This window comes from Cnephaeus nilssonii, assembly GCF_951640355.1.
Source record: "Cnephaeus nilssonii genome assembly, chromosome: 3".
NCBI lineage: Eukaryota > Metazoa > Chordata > Mammalia > Chiroptera > Vespertilionidae > Cnephaeus > Cnephaeus nilssonii.
The window spans coordinates 44,631,593-44,655,770 of record NC_137074.1 but is presented as its reverse complement, the minus strand read 5'-3'; the positions used below and the strand labels follow the sequence as shown (position 1 = coordinate 44,655,770).

The 24,178-nt window shown below is 42.6% G+C and overlaps 1 protein-coding gene across 3 annotated transcripts in view; it reads right to left on the bottom strand.

The window, feature by feature from the left end:
• ST6GAL1 (ST6 beta-galactoside alpha-2,6-sialyltransferase 1) overlaps positions 1 to 24,178 on the bottom strand; it is a 123,145-nt gene that overhangs the window by 35,583 nt on the left and 63,384 nt on the right. The window lies entirely within an intron of this gene.

Here is a 24,178-nt window from a genome sequence, read left to right as displayed (position 1 = left end):
AGGCAATCAACATGAGCAGGCAGACAAATCACAAAATAGAAAATGCAATTAGCAAGCATATGAAATTATGATTAATCTTAACCCAGAAGAGGCAACTGTAAATTTAAAATATATAACATACACAGAATGTACATTAGCCAGCCAGTTTCAAAATGATAATAATACTCATTTCTGGACAGATTGTAATGAAATCGGAATATTTCAAAGAAGTAGTAGAAATGAATTTAACCTTTTTAGAAAGTAATCAGGTCATAGAATTAAGAGCTTGTGACTATTGTCATACTTCTAGGAAATAAAACTGAATAAATAATTCAAAGAAAAAGATTATACATTTTGGTTTCTTCACATGAAATCATTTCCTTCCTAATTTTCAGTGTGTTGAGGACTGAAAGAGGATTAATGGCATAAAGAATGAGTTTTATAAGGCAATAGGAACATGTAAAAAAATAGTTTTCAATTTCAAAATTATTTATAATGGTGAAAAATCTAAGGTTAGCAACTAAGCTCCCAGCAATAGGAAAATAATTAAATGATGGTACATCCACCATCCTCTCTAATAAAATGGTAATATGCAAATTAACCATCACTCCGCTACATAAGCCATGCCCACCAGCCAAGCCACGCCCACCAGCCAATCAGGGCGAGTATGCAAATTAACCCCAATCCAAGATGGCTACAGCCACAGAGAGCAAGGTTTCCCAGGTAACAGAGCAAGCCAAGCTTTCCATAGCCGTTACAGGCCTAAGCCTCCACTCAAGCTACAAAGTTTCAATAGTAGAAGGTAAACAAATTCGAACAAATGGCGGCAGAATGGAGCTTGAGAGAGCAGGCCAGGGTTGCCGGCGGCAACAGGGGAAGCAAAGCTTTCCACACACCCTGGCCAGGCTCACCCACTTAAGGCTACAAAGTTTCAATTGTAGAAGGTGAATTAACTGCCACAGAAATGGCTGCCGCCCCAGAAATGGCTGCCGCCACAGGCTACAAAGTTTCAATTGTAGAAGGGAAATAAATTCCAGATACCAGGGCCTCCCCTTGGGTTGCCAGGGGGCATGGCCGGCCTGCAAACCACCACAGGCCCCTCGCTCAGGCCGTCCCACACCCCAAGGGAACCCCCACCCTTATCTGTGACACCCTTCAGGGCAAACCAGCTGGCCCCCACCTGTGCACCAGGCCTCTATCCTATCTAATAAAAGAGTAATATACAGATTGATCATCACTGCAACACACAATATAGCTGCCCCCATGTGGTCAAAGATCCTTCCACCATGTGGATACAAGATGGCCACTACAAGATGGCCAGCAGGAGAGGGCAGTTGGGAGGCACCCGGCCTGCAAGGGAGGGCAGTTGTGAGGGACCGGGCCTGCAAGGGAGGGCAGTTGAGAGGGACCAGGCTTGCAAGGGAGGGCAGTTGAAGGTGATCAACCCTGCAGGAGAGGGCAGTTAGGGGTGACCAGGCTGGCAGAGGAGGGAAGTTGGGGACAAACAGGCTGGCAGGGGAGCACTTAAGCATCAACCAGGCTGGCAGCGGAGTGGTTAGGGGGTGATCAGGCTGGCAGGCAGAAGCGGTTAGGGGCAATCAGGAAGGCAGGCAGGCGAGCAGTTGGGAGCCAGCAGTCCTGGATTGTGAGAGGGATGTCCGACTGCCCGTTTAGGCCCGATCCCACCAGGATCGGGCCTAAACGGGCAGTCGGACATCCCTCCAGGAGTCCCAGATTGGAGAGGGTACAGGCTGGGCTGAGGGACAACCCCCCGCTGTGCACGAATTTCGTGCACCGGGCTTCTAGTCTATAATAATAAAAGCGTAATATGCTAATTAGACCGGACATCCTTCCAGATGAAGCTGGGGCTGCGAGGGAAGCTCGGGTCCCAGGTGCCAGAGGGAAGCTGGTGCCAGCAGCTGGGAGAAGGAAGGCCTACTCTTGCATGAATTTCATGCATCGACCCTCTAGTCCATATATATAAAAAGCCAGGGACCATCATGACCGAAACAACTGGACGGATGACCGAACAGGCTGTGTGGGGCGACCAGGCCGGCAGGAGGGGTAGTGAGGGGTGACCAAACGACTGAACAGCAGACTGCATAGGGCGACCAGGCTGGCAGGGGGGTTAGTGAGAGACAACTAAACAACTGACCAGCAGGCTTCAAGGGGTGACAAGGCTGGCAGGCGGGGGCAGTGAGGGGCGACCAAATGACTGAACAGCAGGCTGTGTGGGGTTACCAGGCCAGAGGGGGTGCAGTTGGGGGCAACCAGGCTGGCGGGGGGGAGCAGTGAGGGGTGACCAGGCCAGTAGGGGGGGCAGTTGGGGGTGACCAGGCCAGAAAGGGGGGCAGTTAGGAGCAACCAGGCAGGCAGAGGGGGCAGTTAGAGGCGACCAGGCCAGCAGGGGGTTAGTGAGAGATGACCAAATGACTGAACAGCAGGCTGCATGGGGCGACCAGGTCGGCGGAGGGGGGGGGGTTGGGGGGGGGGCGGGAGGGCGGGGAGGGGAGAGCAGTAAGGGATGACCAAACAACTGAACAGCAGGCTGAGTGAGGTGATCAGGCTGGTGGGGGGTGGGGCAGTTAGGGGCTATCAGGCAGACAGGCAGGTGAGCCATTAGGAGCCAGTGGTCCAGGATTGTGAGAGGGATGTCCAACTGCTGGTGATCGGGCCTAAACCAGCAGTCAGACATCCCCTGAGGGTTCCCGCTTAGAGAGGGTGCAGGCTGGGCTGAGGGGACCCTCCACCCCCCACCATGCATGAATTTCGTGCACCGGGCCTCTAGTCTATATATAAAAGCCTAAGCAACTGAACCACCAAACCACCAGTTAACCAGTTGCTATGATGCGCATTGACCACCAGGGGGCAGATGCTCAATGCAGGAGCTGCCCCCTAGTAGTCAGTGCTCTCCCACAGACAACTTCCTGCGGTCCCTCTCCCGGCCAGCCCCAATCGACCCTGATCAGGACTGGGCAAGATGGCCCTGATCGGCCCGAATAGCTGGCCAGGCCAAGGGACTCCACCCTTGCAAAAATCCGTGCATCAAGCCTCTAGTTATAGAATATGTATGTGTGTGTGTATAATTTTGTATGAATTTAAGTACTAATGAGAAAGAAAATGCTTAAATATTATAACAAAGAAAATGAAACAGAAAATGTTACCATTATGAATAAGTTATGCATATCCAAATACCTAGAAAAAATGTACATGGTTGAGACCAGGCAACTGTTGATGAGTAAACTGACAAGAGATAAATTCTCATCTTTCAGTTTGACTTCCTTTATTCTTATTATGTTATTTGAGTAATTAAAGTAAAACTATTGAGTAATTAAAGTAAAACTAAAGAAAAAATATTGAAAATACACTTCAACTTTGTGCATCAACTTGATACACAATATTGAAATGGCCTTGAAATCTGTGCTGGGAGATGCAGCATTAACAGAACTAAGAGGAAGCTGTGGTGGCCACAAACTGGCTTTATCCCATGAAGTAGAAGGAAATCCTTCCTGGAAGCCTGGGGTTTAAGCTGGGGGAATTTCAGCTTTTCATAACCAGGAAACAGGCAGGCAGGCCCTAAGAATGACTCACAGGGCAAAAGTTAGAGGTGCCATTCTGTTCTTTGTCAAAAATTTCAGGGGTTTTCCTTATGAATTCAGAGAACTGACTCCTTGGCAGCCTCCTGGCAGAATCAGTAAATATTTTTGATCATTATCCTTCTTTTTGTGTCATGTAAATTTCCTTTGTGGCATGGGAGTTTGTAATGATGCATGTATTCACCTTATTTGGTTACCTTTGTCTCCTCCTACAAAAAAATGTAATTCCATAAGCAGAAACTTCATCAGCTTTCTTCACTACTATCTTCAGTGCCCAAATGAGTGTTTGGCACATAGTAGACATTTAATAACAATTTGTTGAGTGAATGAATGAATGAATGAATGAATGGTGGGAGGGAGGGAGGGAAAGTTGCCAGCTCTTAAGAGTTCTGTTTCCTCAGGCATCATTAATAGAAAAGATTCTTTCTCAGCAGCCTCCCAGGAAACACTGGGGCAGTCACCTGCCCTTTGGATGATGCCTCTTGCCAATGAATACTGGTTCGCTGCCATCCCCTCAAGGTGTGAGCTGCTGGGGCATGAGACTTTTGTCTGGGTTGAGTGCACAGACATCAGAGGAGTACAGAAAACCCAGATCTTTCTCCCTCACATCAACTGCATCTGCTTGGAACAACTTGCCCTCTGAGAAGATAAGAATCACTCCCCACTCTTGATTTCCAAAAATCAACCAGTTGATACAAAAGTAGTGCAACTATCAATCTAAATCTATTGTAGGTAATGAGGGCCTTCCAAAAATAGTCACTGCTGCTCATGAGATAGTAGGGGTGATCTTCAACCAGCTGCAGAAGTGATAACAGAATCCTCAACTCACGGGGTGAGAAACTTTAGTAACCATGATAATAATAGCTACCAAGTGCTAAGCACTAACTATGGCTTAGGGCAGTGATGGCGAACCTATGACACGCGTGTCAGCACTGACACACATAAGCCATTTCTGATGACACGCGGCCGCTGACGAGGATGAAACATTTGCTGCTCCTGAGGATGAAACATTTGCGAAATAATGTTTTTTCCTCAAAGTGACACACTACCCGAGTTATGCTCAGTTTTTTGGCGAAGTTTGACACACCAAGCTCAAAAGGTTGCCCATCACTGGCTTAGGGGTTGAGTAAGAGCCATAGAATTAGACTGATCTGACCAAGAGTCCACACTCTTGCCTCTCACCATTATATACCTTGGGCAAGTTACTCAACCCCCTAACACTCAACTTCTTTATCTATAAAACAGAACTAAAGAAAACAGAGCCTATCTCATAGGATTTTTTTTTAAATAATCAAGTAAAAATATACCCAAAAGATTATACAATATGGCCTGTGACAAATATTATACACATCACTTCTTACCATCACCTACTCTGTGGATACCATTACTATCCCCATTTTACGAATGGGGAAACCGAGGAAGGGAAGATGAATAATTTGCCCAGAGTAACTCAATTGTGGCACTCCACATGTCGATGCTCTTTCATGCCTTTGTAGCCCTGCACGTAATGTTCCCTCTGTATAAAATATCCTTTCCTACCTTTTTCACATGGGGGCACACCTACTCAACCTCCACACCAGCTCAAGTGTCACCTGGACTCTGAAGCATTTCTTGGCCCCACAGAGATTGACACAACTCCACTGTTGTGTCTACCTTTCATCAAACTACATGACATTTATCTGTTTGCAGGTTTGAGAACTCCTTTAAAATTTATCTCTGTTCTCCTGTGTCTAGCCAGGCTCTTCTCTACCCAGGTCCTTGAATATTTTAGGTCCTGCATCACTATAATTCTCTCCAACCCTATTTCTGTCAGAATTTGTGGTGATATCAACATCCACCTGCATTATTATTCTAGTCCCCTGGTTTCTCAGTTCTTTGATCTCCTCTATTCCAATGATTGTGACCTTAGCCCCTCACTCCCAAGGCCATATCTCTGATCTTGTCATTTACAAAAAATATACTCCTTCTGTAGTCTTGATTACAGGCATACCCTCTGTAATCACCACTCCTGTCTTTGCAGCTGAGTCCAATTAATACCCAACCCCAACAATGGAATGAGTAAACTGATCTTCTCATGCCTCTTACTTCCTTTATATCCTCTCTTATCTTCCCACCCAGCTTAAATTCCATGGTCAGTTGTTAAATTGAGCTCTCTCATCACATGGTTGAATAAACCCCAATCCTGGTTAAACCCAACTCTCTGTCCCACTCCACACCTGCAAACATGTAGCTGAACATGGCTGGAGAAAATCACACTGTGATGCTTACTGATTTCACTTCAAGTTCACAGTCACTAACTACAAGTAGCTACTTAATGCTTCCCAGAAATCATGTGCTACTTTTCCAATCAATTCATCTGCCACTCTCCTAGGGGACTATCTGAGCCCCACACACACACCATGAAAGCTCTCTTCATCCTCACCTTCCCCTTATTCATGGAGAAAAATGAAGCTACCGGAATAGAACTTTCATACACATGCCTTTGTACTCAGCTACCCACCCTACCTGCATTTATGCCCAAATGATCTTTTGTTCCTAGGGATGAATTAGATGCATCCAATACTTATAATAGCCAACATTTGTCCACTATGTCCTATGTACTCTTATCTACTTCAGGACATTCTTGTTGAAAATTTTCCTTTTGTTCTTCTGCATCAATAGGTATTCCTCTCTCAAAGATCATGTCCATCAGCATATAGACATGCTATTATTTTTTCCTATCTTAGAAAAAAAAAAAAAAAGAAACTCTCTTGACTGAGGCAGCCACCACTGATAGTGGGACACCTAAGACAGTGTGTGCTTTCAGATGTGAGGCAATAGGAAATACATAGCACTTTCTATGGAAAATTCTTGACCAAAATGTAGACTAAGTATATAGATCAAGCCTTTATAATCAATCCCAGTTTTCAGGAAATATAGCAGAAAAGAGCAAGTTAAATGATACCATAAAGAGGTTTTCAGACAAATTCTGAAAGCAGGGCATTCTACAGGACAACAAGTCAATGCATATGATAAACAAATGGCTTGAGAGATACAACAATCATATGCAATATGTAGACCTTGCTTGAATTTCTCGTTGAACAAAACCCACTGGGAAAAATAGTAATATTTGGATATAGATTTGATAGTATATGATATTATGAAATCACTTTGCTACTTTTTTAGATATTATTATTATATTTGTAGTTATGTTTTTTAAAACCCTATACATGTGAAGCAGTTAGAGATTAAATCTATTTTCAAATATTTCAACCAAAAAAATAGAGCAAATATAAGAAATATGTCATTTTTTAAAAAAAATGTATTCCAATTAAGCTATGTAAGAAGCAAGAGTAATGCACAGACTCTTCTTAGACAACATTTTTTGGGAGTGGGGAGAGTTTGAAAGAGCTTGAAGGAAAAAGTTATGGTAGATAATTGTTTCTGTTTCACTGAAGGAATTAACTGAAAAAGATATATGACTTTCTAAAAGTCGCATAATTAGCCACTGCATGAGTTTTTAATACAGTCCATTTCTCCATTCCTCCTGCAAAACCTCTTGACCAGCTCCTGCCCTTTCTCTTCCCTTTACAGTAAAAGAGCTGTCTCTAGTCACTATTTCCCATTTCCCTCTTCCCATTCTCACATGAACCCACTCCTTCAGGACTCCCCTTGCCCATGAAACTACTCTTGTCTATATCACCAAAGACCTCCACGGCCTCCACGCTCTCAGTCTTCATCTAATTCATCCCATCAACAGTATTTTATTCAGTTGGTCACTTCCTCATCCTAGTTTCCAAAGTCTACTCTCTCCTGGTTTTTCTCCATTTAACTGGTCACCCTTTCTCAGTGGTCTGTTGCTGGTTCCTCCACCTCTACACACAGAAGTGCCCCTACATTCTCTACTTTGTCCCATCTATATTCGCTTTACTGATGGTGAGCACCCAGCCTGTAGTCTGCACTCAATACACTTTTGGAGATGTGCACTAAAATGAGTTCAGAAAGAAGGTTTTCTCAGAAAGAAAGTTCTTATTTTTAAAAAAAAAAAAAAACCAGTAGCGTGAGGGTGGGGCATAGAATAAAACACTGTACTCGTTCCACAATTCACTGTCATCCATGACCTGAGAGGGGTGGCAGCAGCCCAGAGAACAATGAGGATCAGACTTAGAGCACACCAGAATGATTAAAATGACTTATTAAACACAGATTCCTGAATTCTACCTCAGTCATTCTGACCCAAGTCCTTGGAGATGGGGCTCAGAAATCTGCATTTAGCAAACACCCCAGGGTGATTCTGAAGCAAGTGGCCCCAACTATACACCATTCTGTGAGAAACAGGTAGCTTAGAATAATATTACTCAAAAGTGCTAGTCTGAGAAAGCTTTATCAAGATCCAGGATGAGAAAAGTACAAAAATTCAGTATAATCAACTTCCATAGAAATTTGAAAGAGTAATTTTATGCCTGCTGAATATAATAATAACTTTTAAAATAGGGGCTTGTTCTTTTTATTATTTCATTAATTCTATTGATGTGTGAGAAAGTGGGGAAAGAAAACCCAGTTTTTCACCACCAATAGGTGGAGAACCTTGGCTTTGATGAACAAGTTCAGGCTCTGTAATCTCCAAGCCCAGGTTCATATCCTGACTTTTCTACCTGTTAGTTCTATGTTTGTCAACTTCTGTAAAAACTGTGCTTCATCTGTACAGTATGGATAATAATACTTTAAAATATGTTTCTGCAGGATTGTGGTGACAATTTAATGATGGACTTTATTGCTTTGTAGTTGGCAAATCTGAGAAGCAAGTGAAAGGAAGCCACCAGAGAGTTACAAAGTGCCTGCCTTGCTGTGTTTGCTAGTGTTTACCTGAGGATAAGCCCAGCTGCCTGGCTAACAGTGCAGAGGGGGAAATCCTGCCTAGATCAAAGCCCTGAAGATAAAGGGGCTTTCATTCCTGCTTGTCCCAGCTGTTCCAGACCCAGGTGGCAAAAAGGGTATCTGAGTAGAGATTAGATCTTTTCCCAGCCAGACAGGCACTGATGGAGAAGATTATGAAGTCCTCAGACATGCCTGAGTACACTTCCCTGAGGTTTGCTAAAACATGGAGAACAGGACTTTGTAGGGGGTATTGAGTTCCCACTGCAGATAGGGCAGCTACTCAGTGGTTTCTGACCAGAATCGATGACTTTGAATGGCTAAGGAGAGCTCCAAACTCAGGATTAAGAGAGCCACTGCAGAGGGAAATTACAAGCCACTTGCTAGTCTTCAACCTACACCTTCAACAGGTGCATATTTATAGAAATATTTGCCTTCCTATTTTGCAGGTGCCTGGCAAAAGTAGGCATTTCACAGCCCATCAGCTCCCTTTCTGTATGCTGCCCACCCCCAGCCCCAGCAGGCATCTGCCCAATCTTACCACACTAGAGACCACTCTGCACTCCACTTCTCAAGGGTACACTGAGGAGGAGGAAGCAAACAGGAGGGTTGAATAAATACTGCACACACATACACACACACACAGCCACTCCTCTTTCCTTCATACCAGAGAAAAGAAAATAGACCTCCCTCCTCCTCGGTAAGAGGAACTCTTTCACCTCCTCATCATTAAAAAAGAATTCAGGTAGTATTACAGAAGTTTTTACACATACAAAAAGGTATAGGGATGGGTAAAAAGGCTGTGGTACCTTTACACAAAAGACTACTACTCAACCATAAAGAAGAAGGAAATCTTATACTTTGGGACAGCATGGGTGGACCTGGAGAGTATTATGTCAAGTGAAATAAGCCAGTCAGAGAAATTCAAGTACCTTTTGACTTCACTCATATGTGGAATCTAATGAACAAAATAAACTAACAACAACAAACAGTACATAGAGAACAGACTGACAGTTGTCAGAGGGGAGGGGAGTTGTGGGGCTTGGTGGAAAAGGTGACGGATTAAACAAAACAAACAAACAAACAAAAAACTCATAGACAGTGACAATAGCATGGTGATTACCAGAAGAAAAGAGGGTGGGGGTGGATAGAGAAGGTAAAGCAGGGGTAAATGCTGATGGAAACTTGACTTGGGGTGGTGAACACACAATACAATATACAGATAATGTATTATAGAATTGTACACCTGAAATCTGTATAATTTTATTAACCAATGTCCCCCAATAAATTCAATAAAAATTTTTTAAAGTTTATTTCTATTAATTTCAGAGAGATAGAAACATCAATAAGAGAGAATCATTGATCTGCTGCCTCCTGCACGCCCCTTACTGGGGATTGAGCTGCAACCTGGGCATTTGTCCTGACCAGAATTGAACCATGACCTCCTGGTTCATAGGTCGAAGCTCAACCACTGAACCACACCAGCCAGGCTAATTTTTTTAAACATTTCAAAGGTATAGGGAATAACATCATGAGCCTCCCTGTTTTCATAACTCAGCTCCAAAGATTAATACAAACACACATACACACACACACACACACACACACACACACATCCACAATGCATTAGCACCTAATATCCAATTCACTTTCTTTTTTTCCTCTTTTTATTGAACCCCTTCACCCAATTCACTTTCAAACTGTTATCAATTCTATTAAAAATGTCTTTTACATCAAATTCTTTGAATGATGATTCAAACAAGGTGGACACATTTTGTTTGCATGATATGCTGCTCTTAACGCTCTCTTAATTTATAACAGTTCCCCACTCCCTTAATTTTCTTTTTCATGACATATATTTGTTGAAGAAACTAAGTAATTTATTCTGAATCTGGCTGATGAAATCCTCTTAGTATTAACTTACTCCTCTTAGCTCTGTTTCCTCTAATCTGAGTGTTAGATTTCAAGACTTGTTAAAATTCAGCGGTTTCAGGTTCACTGGTTCTCCCAATTTTTTTATACCTAAGAGGATCTAAGTCCTGGTTGTCTAAGGGAGTTGGAGTGGGGAAAATGCACAGAGAGGCCTGAGCTCCTCCACTTTGCAGTGGTCCCTATAAAAACAACAAACACCACTACTCATAAATAAGTTCATTCGTTCAGCAAATGCTTATTGTCCACTGTGATCCAAATTGGAGACACAGCAGTGCAGAAAGCAGCCAGAATTTGCCTTCGAGTGAGGAGGTAAATAAAGGGTAAAACAAAATAAATATGTGTGTAATGGTATAATTGCTCTGCAGAAAATTAAAGCAGGTAAGATGGAGAAGGCATTTGAGCAAAGATTGAAGAGATGTAAAAGAGGGGTCATGCAGAGTTCTGAATGAATAGGGTTATAGGTGGAGGGAACAGCAAAATCCCTAGACTATGTCTGGCCTGTTTCAAGGACATCATGGAGGCTTGGAACAGAGTGGGCAAGGAGAAGGGCAATCTGAGGTGAGGTCAGGGAAGTACTAGGAGCAAGGATCTTGTAGGGCCTTAGGCTGGTATAAGGTCTCTAAGACTTGGCCTATGTATGTTTGAAAGGGATTATTCTGGCTGCTGCATTGAGAACCAACTGTGGTGTGCAGAAGGTTGGGGGAGGTTAGAAGGAAAAAATAGACCTTTCAAGAAGCTATTACAACTATCTAGGTGAAAAAGACCCATGAGCCCATTTACTGAGCTCTTACTGGGTGCTAGCATTTTATATATGTTACCAAATTGAATCCTTACCACCACCCTATGGGGTAGGGTATTAACAATTCTCTTTTATAAACCATAAAACTCCAAGGTTCCAAGAATTTAAGCCATTTGCTCAAGATGTCATTGAAAATGGTCAAACTAGAGAGTGAGCCAGATTATTCTAACTTGCAAGCTGCTCGTGCTATCCAACATATGTCCCTTACTCAGGGCCCTTATAAGGTCTCCTGAGAGCCTATCTGCTTGACCATGGCAACTATAGTTGCCAGACACCATCTTGGACCTTTTGGCGACTCCTCTTTACTCTGCCTTGATCCCCACCCTCTTAACCTCTCAGTGTGCAAACCTCATTCTCATCTATACCTTAGGATCCGAAGTTTCTGTCCCTAAAGACCTTGATACACGATAGCCCCCTGAGACTACCTCAGCTAACCATGTGCCTCCAAGAAATGGTCCATGTGTCCTGGATTCCAGAAATGCCCAAAATGATCATGAACTTTCTCTAAGATCGTGAACTCTTAATTTGTGTCACCTGAGCTGCCAGTTAATCCTGTAATAATTATTTCCTCATTTCAGGGATGGCTGGCTGCTCCACCAAAAATGTGCTCTTTATATGGCAGATGCCATATAGAGTTTTGGTTGAAAGTGGCAACCCACCCAGGGATTACATTTTCCAGCAAGTGTGAACTCATACATACACACACACACACACACACACACACACACACACACACACTATATCTGGGTGGACAATATAACTAGTTATCACCAATGAAATGTGAACAAAAATAATGTGTCACTTCTGGGCTTAGGTGATTAAGAAGTGAGACTATTTGTTATGGCAGCTGGCTTTACTCTAATTAATACTGCCACTTAGAAGGGACTTCTTAAATACTTGTTTCTACTGGTCTAAGAACATCTGCAGAAAATTCTCAGCTATAGATTTTTTTATCATCCACACAGTTCTCTGCTCATCCCAACATTTCACTAGCACAGTGAAAAAACAGATGCTTCCCTTAATTCAGCCACACCAAATACCTTTTGTATTTGTTTCCCCTGCTATAATACCCAGGTTCTAAAAGATGTTGTCAGCCAAATTTAATTAAGAATTTCAGTTGTTATTTGTTATAAAAAATATATATATAGTGCTGCCAATAAGAACTTCAGACCAGTATTAGATTGTCATTGTCATCCCAGTCAGTTGATAAAAGTCCAGCATGATATAAAGAAACGATGATTTCCTCAGCCTGTGCAGGTTTGTGGGAATATACGTGCTTTTCCCATCTGGCTTTTTGAACAAACTGAAAGTGTCTGGTGGGTCACAAGACCCAAATACCTAATGCACTATTTATTTTGTCTGTTTCTCCCCATTAGACATTGAGTAACTCCTGTGACCCACCAGAGGCATTTTAAGCTTATCTGGAAGAATCTGGCTCCCATTCTGGCTTAAAAATCAGAGCAGCAACAATGTAAAATTGGAATTTTATCCACTCATCATCTCAGCATGCAGCAAACAGCTGAAGACACAGCAGCAGTTACATCAGAAAGATACCCTACCCCTAGGATAGAACAGGAGAACTGTTATAGCTGGGTAGGGAAATTAGGCTGCCCAGAGTTCTCAAGGGCTGAAGGGCAAAGGAGGAACAACTGCAAACAACACAGGAGGGAAAGAGTTCTATGGAAAGACCAAAAATGAAGAATTTTCTCTTAAATCCTGATAACAAGGGTCTGATGACCTACATCTCTATCTTCAATCCCATTTTAATTGTCTTTTGGGAGGACAATGATGTCTGCTAATATTGTTTTCAAAATAATTTCCTTCAGGAACTCCTGGGCTGAAAATGATGCCAGGGGCTGTTTATTCTACCCTTCCATCAGGAAGTCAGGGCCAGAGTTTCTTGACAGAATCATGGAAGTGAACTCCTGTTAAAATCACCAAAGTGACAACTATTTATCTCTCTCACCTTAGCAAATTGATCTCTTTTCTAGGACCAGCCCAAGGCCAACTGGGCCTCTATACAAAGAGAAAAGGGGGGAGAATGTAGAAGAGAAAAAGTTTGATCAAGTCTGTCCTCACAGAGGTGGACCCTACTCCTAGTCCTATAGCCATAAATGTCAGTGTAGGTAAAAGAAACCACTTAGAACACCACTTCTCTATCTTACCTTGGCATTAGCATCATCTAGAAAGCATTTTTAAAATGTAGGATGCTAAACATCACCCTTGGTATATTCTGATTTAATTAGTCAGAATCAATAAACATTAATAGAGACTTTACTGGAAGGAGAGGGGGCAATGCCAGTCCAGTCACCATGGGTGATGAGTCAACACATGGTCTAAGCATTCAATCCCTACTTAACACAGACTCTTCCACAACCCAGTGAGCTTGTTGCCTCATGATGGCCCAGATAAGTTATTGAAGAGCTGGCAGGGCCTCAAATTCAATCCAGGTCTTTGAAAATTTCACACCAAATTGTCATCAATTCTGAGCTCCTAACAAAGAGGAGATGTGAATAATTCACATCTGTGATAAGACCAAGAGTAGTCAACACTATTAGAGAGAGAGCTAACAGCCCTTGCATCAAGGTGCACCTTTCACCTTTCTCTGCTCCTTAAGGTGATCTTGACTTTGATCACCAGGTGGCACAGGCAGCACGATTAACCTCTTTGGGGGAGTGTTCTGTACTCTGATAGATCCCAGATGAGGGCTCACACTCAATTTCCACTCTTGTTCTGTGGTCATTCCCTTTTAGAAAGCACGGGCTGGTTTTCTTGAATTTTCCCCTCCCCATGATGTATACACAAAGAACAACTAATATCTGTACCTATTTGGTACTCATTGGTGCATGTTAACCAGTAGAAGTTTTGGATATTCTTCATAAAAGGCCAGATCTCAGCACTCACTATTTAATCTCACCCCCAAACCTCCCTACTTGCCACTACTCCCTTTCACTTCAGGGATCCAAGTGTGTACCCAAGGTGCAAGCTTCCAGACTCTCCAGAGGTAGAGTCCTCTACCTGTGTGGATTTCCACCACACTCCTGGCCTGAGCAAACACTCTCTCCCATGCTCCTCCAGGTGCTGTGTGTGAGAATATTATTCTTCCAATCAGACAGAACTCAGTGGGAATAGAGTTCATCAACATCTCTTCTCTGTTTCCTTCTCAGCACTGCCAAGCATAAGGTATACAGGTGGCACTCAATATCAAACTGGCGCCCACTGCCAGGGCTTGTGGTTGAGAGTGGGAGGTAGTTAGTTTGTAAATAAGAAAATGATTTTAGACTTGAACTGAAATCATCAATGAACATGGAGTACCTACTTGGCATGTAGCCATGTACAGAGGGAGAAGAGAGGGAAATCATCATGAGTGATTTTTAGGGGCTTCCTGTGTCAGGCTCTATGTTAAAACTGCACATATAGTAGTTCATTCAATCCTAACCACCATCCTCAAAGGTTGGCATGGTTATCATTTCCATTTTGCATTATCTGCTGAATCTTAAAGAAGTTAAAGGATTTTTGCTAGTAAATGGCAGCACCAAGACTTGAACCAAACTGTCTGGCTCCAAGGACCATGCTCTTAATGCCTGTACTCCCAAGGTCATCTTGTTAAACCTGTGACTCTCTCAGCCTCAATCATGCCCACCTATGCCCAGAAGCAAAGGTTTCAGTTAACAAGGAAACCAAGGGTTTTGAAATTCCAAGCCCAGGACACTCTTGGAATGCTAGACACGACATACCATCTCACTGAATCCTTCAGCAGCCTGCATGGCTGCTGTCATTTCAGTTGACCTTAGGCATTTACAGAGTCAACATTCAGGATGTTGACTATTTTGGAAGAGTCCCAAAGGTCCTACACATAAAGCAGACTGATTTTGCTCAGGAATGAAAATGATGTATGTGTACTAGAAAGCCAGTCCCATAGAGCATGACAGCTCACCCGCCCCCACCCCAGGCTGCGACCCAGTGTGCAGGGGTTCTATAACCTCCATGTGTCAGGAAGTGATGGAAATAACTGCTTATGAACTACAGCTCCCAAAGAAAACAGACTGCTAGTCCATGTCACCATAATACTCAGTGATGAATATCTTGTACTAGATTTACAAATGCCCATGGCCCTGTATATACAGAATCACTGAAGGACAGAAATCACTTAAATCGTCCAATTATGCATGACTGCATATTTGGGGAAATGGTGGCACATGTATTAGTTTCTTGCCTGTCAAGAGAACAAATGCTTCACCTTAGGGCTGTTGTCAGTAAACGAGATCTTGGTCACAATGATGAAGAGGATGTTGAGAATTCTCAAAGATCCCAAGAGAACTTTCTCATGGGAGAACTTTGAATTTATTGTTTCAACATTCTATAGAGAAGGAAACTGAGCCAAAACCGGTTTGGCTCAGTGGATAGAGCGTCGGCCTGCGGACTGAAGGGTCCCGGGTTCGATTCCGGTCAAGGGCATGTACCTTGGTTGCGGGCACATCCCCAGTGGGGGTGTGCAGGAGGCAGCTGATCGATGTTTCTCTCTCATCGATGTTTCTAGCTCTCTATCCCTCTCCCTTCCTCTCTGTAAAAAATCAATAAAATATATTAAAAAAAAAAGAGAGAGAGAGAAGGAAACTGAGGCTGGAGAAGGTGCTATGACCTGCCCAGGAATGTCTGGCTACCAAAGCCAGTGTGCACCCCTCCCTATAACCCAATAGTTAAGTCATCCAAAAAGTGCCAAATCCTGCATGCTGACTCAATCACATGCAGACTTGGGAGGATGGAGGGGAAGATGGAAGGCTACAGAAGGGAAAGAGCTTGTCCTAGGCTCCCCACTGTCCCTCCAAACCTTCATCAGTGCTGGCCTGGAAATGGCAGAGCTGTGAACTTACCTTTTGACCACATCCATTTACCTCAACCAATTCAAACCAGATGCTGGTTACTGTGGGCTCAGAACAGAGACCCAGAAGTAACTGTCATCCCTTGCCCTCAAGATGCAAAGTCTTAAATACCACAAGAAATCAGACAAGACCCAAATACCTAATGCACTATTTATTTTGTCTGTTTCTCCCCATTAGACATTGAGTAACTGAATCATCTAGTTACTTCAATGTTCCCAGGGCCAAGATTAGCCACAGACGTGAATGTTTTTCTTTTCAAAGAAGGTCGAGAATCTTAGACCTTGGCCTGGCCAGCATGGCTCAGTGGTGGAACATCGACCTGTGAACCAGGAGGCTGCAGTTCATTTCCCAGTCAAGGCATATGCCAGGGTTGCAGGCTCAATCCCCAGTGTGGGGCATGCAGGAGATAGCAAATCAATGATTCTCTCATTATTGATGTTTCTATCTCTCCCTCTCCCTCTCCCTTCCTCTCTGAAATCAATAAAAATATATTATATATTTTTTAAATAATCTGGAACCCTTGTGCACTGCTGGTGGGAATGCAGACTGGTGCAGCCACTGTGGAGAACAGTATGGACTTTCCTCCAAAAACTAAAAATGGACCTCCCATTTGACCCAGTAATCCCACTTCTAGGAATATATCCCAAGAAACTAGAAACACCGATCAGAAAGGATATATGCACCCGTATGTTCATAGCAGCACAATTTACCATAGCTAAGATTTGGAAACAGCCTAAGTGCCCATCAGCAGATGAGTGGATTAAAAAACTGTGGTATGTCTACACAGTGGAATACTACGCTGCTGTAAAAAAAGAAGGAATTCTTACCATTTGCAACTGCATGGATGGAACTGGAGAGCACTATGCTAAGTGAAATAAGCCAGTCAGTTAAAGATAAATATCACATGATCTCACTCATTTGTGGAATATAATGAACAACATAAACTGATGAACAAAAAAACAGATCCAGAGACAGAGAAGCATCCATCAGACAGTCAAACCTCAGAGGGAAGGTAGGGGAGGGTGGGGGAAAAGGGGAGAGATCAACCAAAGGACTTGTATGCATGCATATAAGCCTAACCAATAGACACAGACACCAGGGGGGGTGAGAGCATGAGTGTGGGGGGGGGGCGGGGGGGGGAGATAAGGACACATATGTAATACTTTAATCAATAAAGGGGAAAAAAAGAATCTTAGACCAGGAGGATGGGCCCACATCCAGCCTGGGATTTGAAATTTTTATGATGGGAAGGACCTGGAAGATGGGAGGGAAATGGCATGGAGGTGGGTGAAGACAGGGCACTGGGGCACAGGGAGAGGTTCCAGTCAGCCCAAGCAGTTGTGCAAAGCTGACGCTGAAAGGAGACTCAGGTCTGGTGAACAGCAGGTGGAAGAGTCTGGAGTTTATTAGCTACATAGTGAAGAGCAGATAATAAGCTTCAGAGCAGGGCAGGGAAGTGCCAAGCCAGTGGGCGGGGGGGGGGGGGGGGGGGGGGAGGCGGGGAGGTTGTGCAAGTTCAGCAGTAAGAGAGGAGGCACCCGCTTCTCTGAAGCTCACAGCACCCACTTCTCCACTCCCTGAAAGCAAGTGCCCAATAAACAAATAATAGTCATTGCTTCTTAGGCACCTACTATGTGTCACACATTAAGGGACTGGCTCATGTACCTGTTTAATCTTTAAAATAACCCATAGGACATGTAACTGTCTAACCTATTTTACAAGTGAGGAAACTGAGGCTCAGAGAGGTTATAGGATTTGCCCCACTGTGAAGTGGCAGAGCCAGGATTTTAATTCAGATTTGACTTAAGACCCACAAGCCAAGAAAAGCTGGTGTAGCCCCCTGTGCTGATGAAGATCAAGACTGAGATGAGGAAGACAGTTCAAACAAGGCCCGGTTTGGAAGACTAGTGCTGAATTTCACATGACCCCAGTCAGACAAATCTAGATTTGGATCACAGTTTCATTATTCATCACTGTCTAACCTTAGGCAAATGACATGAGCCCTCGGGGCCTCCGTTTCCTCATCAGGATTGCTGTGAGGATTAAAAGGATCAATCACGCAGTGTCCGGTATGTGTCAGGTGCTTAGGAAATTGTGACATGTAAACCTGGACCTGGTGGCTAGGGTAGGAGGGACAGGAGGTTGGGACCTGACTTAGCCACTGTGGGTGGAGGAAGTCTTCGTTTCTGAGAGTAAGAGATGAACTTTCAGGAGTTTCACGGGTTATTAATTACCTTTGGCTAAACATAGAATCTTGATGTTCATCTCAACAAAACCGATACCTGGTGCTTTCAGTGTTAACAATTTCACACGCTGCTCCACAGCAAAGAGAACCAGAATTTGGGACCCTCCAGGGAGTCAGAGACAAGGGGCTGTGACTGAGGAGGCTGAACTTCTGGAGAAGCCTGAAGCCAGGGCACAAGGATGAGGTCCCAAGATCTCCAGCCTAATCACTGTGTGTACTTGAAAGTCACTTATCCTCTCCGAGCCTCTTTCCTCCCAATGCAAGGGGCTTAATACTCCTTACTTCACAGGGTTGCAATGATTGGTAAGGAAAATAATAAATGAGAAGGAGCTTTTAAGCTATGCCATGAAACAACTATTTTACATTTCTTTAAGACAGTGCCTTAACTTAATCACCAGTTAAAGCCACCGGAAATAAAGCTGTAGATCAAGTACCACCTCCCACCTGAAGGAGAAAAAAGAAACCCTGTTTGGCAAACACTTAAGACTAAGATTTCTCCTATTGAAGTGTCATTCAACAATGAATTGAGGAAAATTATAACTGTTAAAACAATTATTTCTCTATGATCATTAAGATGAAAACACTAAATTGTTCAATTCTCTCAGAGCTTGTACACCCCCAAGAGCCCAGGGAAGGTGCCGGGAAGTTGGGCTCTCGTTTCCAAAGCAGGGGCTCACTGCCTCAGACAGAAAAAGTCAGTAGACCCAAATCCTTACAATAAAGCCTGCTGTCTTTTCTCTGGATTTTCCCTCACTTTAGGAAATAGGCCAAACTCCCAGCCCCACCCTTATGTCTCCTGCACCTGGAATGTGCCCTGGGGAAAAACAGGCAATCAGTGAGGTGGTCCTAGAGCAAGACCAGGACAGGCTGACAGCAGAGTCCTGGGCACTCAATCTCAATTTCCAGAGAAATACTTATTTTCCGGTCAGCTGTACCCATTATCTGAGCTGAGAAAGTGTTGGAGGGTTTCCTGGCCTCACCTGTGAGCCAGGGCCAAAAAATGTTCTAATAACCTAAAGGATACCCACCCCCCTCAACCTTTCAACCCTCCTTCCCTACCAATCAAAAGTAGTGAAGAAAAAAAAAAAATACTGTGAGTTTTCACTTGGAATCCAAGCAGACAGGTTATTTAGAATCACAACCTCCTCCTCTGTTTTGGGCTCTGGTCCTGGACATAGAGTGAGAGTGGGAGGAAGATGGGGGGCCAGGGGAAGGGGCAATGAATGGGGCTGGGCTTCCCTGGAAAAGATCATGCTCCAGGTCTAAATTCTCCTCCAAAGGGTATGGTGAGACACTGACCAACACCCCACCTGAAGTTCACCCTGATCCTCTGAGCCAAGCACTGTAGAGTGCATTTCCACTGAATCAGATGAATACTATTAGCAATCAGAATTTATCCCCCCAAAATCACCTAATTCCCCCAAGATGGATTTCCTGACTTGTGTTAGCTGCCTCCATTGCCCAGCAGTGATTGAAAGACCGTGGAGCAGGGAGATAGCAAAGAATGAAAGGTGAAGAGGCAGTGACCCAGTGTGAGCAGTAATTCCTGCAGGCGGCCTTCCCTGTGCAGGGTGGAGGATCCCAGCTCTGAGCAACTTGCTGCCTCTGTGCAGCAGAGCAGTAGGTCCTTTAGTATCCTCAGCTTCTCAAGGCAAGAAAAGTCCCGCCATCCGATTGACCACTGTGGATCATGCTTTTTCCCTGTGAATCTCTACTGCCTCTCACTTGTGGAGAACAGTATGACTGCTCTATTTCTTCAATTAAAGCATCTGAGTCTCAGAGAGCTAAAGGTTGTACAAAGGCAGTAACTAGTAAGTGGTAGAGGCGGGATTGAACCCAGGGCTACCTGTATCTGCTTTTGCCTCTCATCTCCAAAATGGGGAGTGAGAAGGAGGCAATAAATCTCTCTTCTTGTACTCTCCTCCCCTAGGTCTTCCCCAAAAGGGTGAGAACCAATTCAGTGGCAAGCTGGGGATTCAATGTCATTGGAAATCAAAGAAATACACACTAAAATAACAGGATATCACTTTCTCCCTCATAAAATTAACAGAGGTTAAAATATATATAATAAAGAGCTGACAAGGGCACTCTCATATACCTCTTGTGTGAAAATAACATGCAACATCTCTTCTGAAAGGCAATTTGGCAAACTGTGTCAAAACATTAAAAATGTCCATTCTCTGTTAGCTTAGTAATTCCATCTCCAAAAAGGAAATAACCAAGAGAAGCTGTAAAAGACATCTCAGCCCACGCATACCCTAAAACAACCTTGATTCACAACAATAGAGGAATGGTTAAATGTTATGGGATGTCCACGGGATATAATATGATTAAGTGATTAAAAGTAACATTTATAAAGAGTTCTTAAAGCTTTTTTAATGATAAATTGCATACATTTAGAAAATAGTATAATGAATCATCATGTACCTATTACTAGCATCAACAATTATTAATTTATGGCCAATCTTATTTAACTGATATCCACCCAGCCCCCAACTTGGGTATTTTAAGCAAATCCCAGACATCATATCATTGCATCCACACATTGCATCATTGCCAATATGAATCTCTAAAAGGTACTTTTAAAAATACAACTAAAATACAATGATCAAACCTAAAATTTTAAAACATAATTTATTTTTTCTTAACAAAAGAGGAAAGTGTTCATAATATAATATTGATTTATAAAGAATATTATATATCTACTAGTGACCCGGTGCACAAATTCATGCACATTGAAAGGAAATTAATTAGAAGAACTATTTTAATATCGCCATTCGCCCTTTCTCCATAATAGAAGTGTCAACCAAATTCATGATCGACAATGACAGATCAAAATGCACACGTGCAATTGGTGCCAGGGAGAGCTTTATATGTATCACACATGCACAAGTCAACTTAGCCTTTTATAGATTAATTGCTTAATTAGACCTGCTTTCTGATTTAGCTAAACTTTTTCCAGCCCAGTGAAGCACCCCAATTTCTCTTTCAGATAATTGTCAGCAACACATCAGTAAATATCAACTTGAAGCAGATTATTATTGTAGATCATGCAGGGAGTACAAAGGGTGACATATTTAACTGCAGCAGTGTTTGACTATATTCTGCGTAATGAGAAAACCTGAAGTCATTTTCAAGGTCCACCATTTCTTACTTCTTTTCAGTGGGGTCAGGTTTCTAAGCTTTCTAAATCTCCATTTTTTGGCTAATGAAAAGAAAATAGGATTCCACCAAGTCTCCAATCTACCTACTCCAGGATTTCTGTGAGGATCAAATGAGATGAGGCTCGGGAAAATGCTTCACAGACATTTGGTTAAAGTGTAAAATGTTTCCACCTGGCTATAAAGCAAGTCATGTTCCTGGGCTGAAGAAACTGCAAGGAGGCTAGTCACTAGGGAGAGGAAGCCGAGCATTGCTACATGACATCATTACCCAGTGCCTACAGCCACCGTTTCCAGGCTGGGCTGGGCTGTGGGCCACATTTTGTGCCATGGGGTTTCAGCAGCACCGGCTGCGATTTGGAGGGGTGTCACTCTGGGGTGGTGGCGGGGCCTGTGTCCCACTTGGGGGAAGCCAAGTGTTGCTTTTGTGGGCGCCAGGTCCACAGTGCCATTTCTCTGTAAATGGCTAGTGCACATCACGGCAGCTCCTGTGTTGAGCATCTGCCCCCTGGTGATCAGTGCATGTCATAGTGACCAGTCAGACACTTAGCATATTAGTCTTTTATATATATAGATATGCTATATAATCTTAGGGGGTAAAAAGAAAAAGAGAGAGAAAGAGGGAATGAGGGAGAAAGGAAGAGAGGGAGAGAGAGGGAAAAGAATTTTAAAAAAGAAATACTTATTCAGAGAAAAATGACTTGAAGGAAATATATGCAAAATATTGCCAGTAGTCTGTTGTTAGCTCTCTGCTATGAAATTACATATAATTTGGGTCACTTTTGCTTTTTTGTGTGTATTTTTACTAATGTGAATCAACTATCAGCCTGAAAAACTTCCTTTAGCACTTCTTTAAGAGCAGGTCTACTGTAAACAAAGTTTTTTGGTTTTTCTTCACCTGAGAATATCTTTATTTTGCCTTCACTCTTGACGGATTTTTTTTCTGGATATAAAATTTTGGGTTAATACTTTTTTTTTCTTTCATCATTGTAAAGATGTTGTTCCACCGTCTTTAGCCTACATTGGTTTAGATGAGAAGTCTGCAGTTATTTGAATAGGATTCCCTAATGCCTAAGTGCCATATTTCCCTGGCTGCTCTCAACATATATATATTATCTTTGTTTTTCAACAATTTAACTATGAAGTGGCTATATAGTAATTGTTGAGTTGATCCTGTTTGAGATTCGTTAATATGTAAATTTATGTCTTCCACCAAATTTGGGACATTTTCAGCCATTCTATATTCAAATATTTTTCCTATACCAATCTCTTTCTTTTTACCTTCTGGAATGGCACTCTAACAACAGGAATTTTTCAATTTTTAATGTTGTCCTACAGTATCCTGAGACACTCTTCATTGTTTTTCCAATAAAAAGTACATTTACAACCTGAAACTAATATAATATTGAATGTTAACTGTAATTGAAGATTTTTTAATTAAAATATCAAAAGTATATTGACAAATATTATAAATTTCTATTGATCTATCTTTAAATTCACAGACATTTTTCCCTGTCATCTCTTTCCTGTCACTGAGTCCATGCAGTAAATTTATTACTTCAGATGTTGTCTTTTCAGTTCTAACATGCCCATCTGGTTATTTGTATAGTTTCTATTTTCTGCTAAGAGCTTCTATCTTTTCATTCATTTCAAGAATGGAGAATGGTTATAATAGTTACTTTAAGTCTGTCTGATAATTGCACCATCTGATTCAGCTCAGGGTTGGAATATACTGTCTTTTCCTCTGAGTATTGTTCAGATTTTCCTGGTTCTTTTTATACAAGTAAACTTGGGTTGTATACTGGATTTTTGAATATTACATTGTGGGACTCTGGACCCTGCTAAAATCTCTGAAAAATGTTGATTTTTTTGTTTGTTTGTTTGTTCATTTGTTTAGCAAATAATTAATCCACTTAGGTTCAAATTGAAAGTTCTGCCTTACCTTTTGTAACTGCTAACTGATTTAAAAGCCTTTGATAGGCCATTTGGGTCTGCCTGTCACATAGGCAACTCATAGGTTTATCTGGAACTTATGTATTCATATAACAACTAAGTTCTCAAAACCTTTGCTGTGCTTCTTTGGATATGTTCCACATATGCACAACTTGTAGTGTGCTCATGACTTACATCAGTCCATACACAGACTTAGTGGGTGTCTTTTTCCTACTGTCTGGCTTCCAGCTCCTTTTCCTGGTTCCTCTGGCTAAAAAGATCAGGTTATCTCAGAGTTTCAGCCTCCCACACAATTATGATATTCCATGTGACAAAAGCCACTATGGGTCATCATTCAAGTTTTGACTCCAGTATCCTATCTGCCTGCTATTACTTCTCAGGTTCTCGTCTAGTTGCTTTTTTAATTCTGTCCAAATTTTAGTTGTAAACAGTGGTAGAGAGAGGTTGTAGTAAAATTACTTCTCTTGGCTGGTATTGCCAACCTTCCTTCTCAGTAATTTTTACTTCTCAAAATTTCACCCATTTGGAGTGTCATTCCATACACCAAAAGGTGGCAGGTCGATTTCCGGTCAGGGCACATACCCCAACTGCATGTTCAGTCCCTGGTCGGAGCGTATATGGGAAGCAACCAGTTCATGTTTCTCCCTTGCATCAATGTCTCTCCCTCTCTCTCTCTCTAAAATCAATGGGAATATATCCTCAGCTAAGGATTTAATAAACAAACAAACACCACTTCCTTCCAAGAAGCCATCCTTCTTCTCCCAGCTAGAAAAACT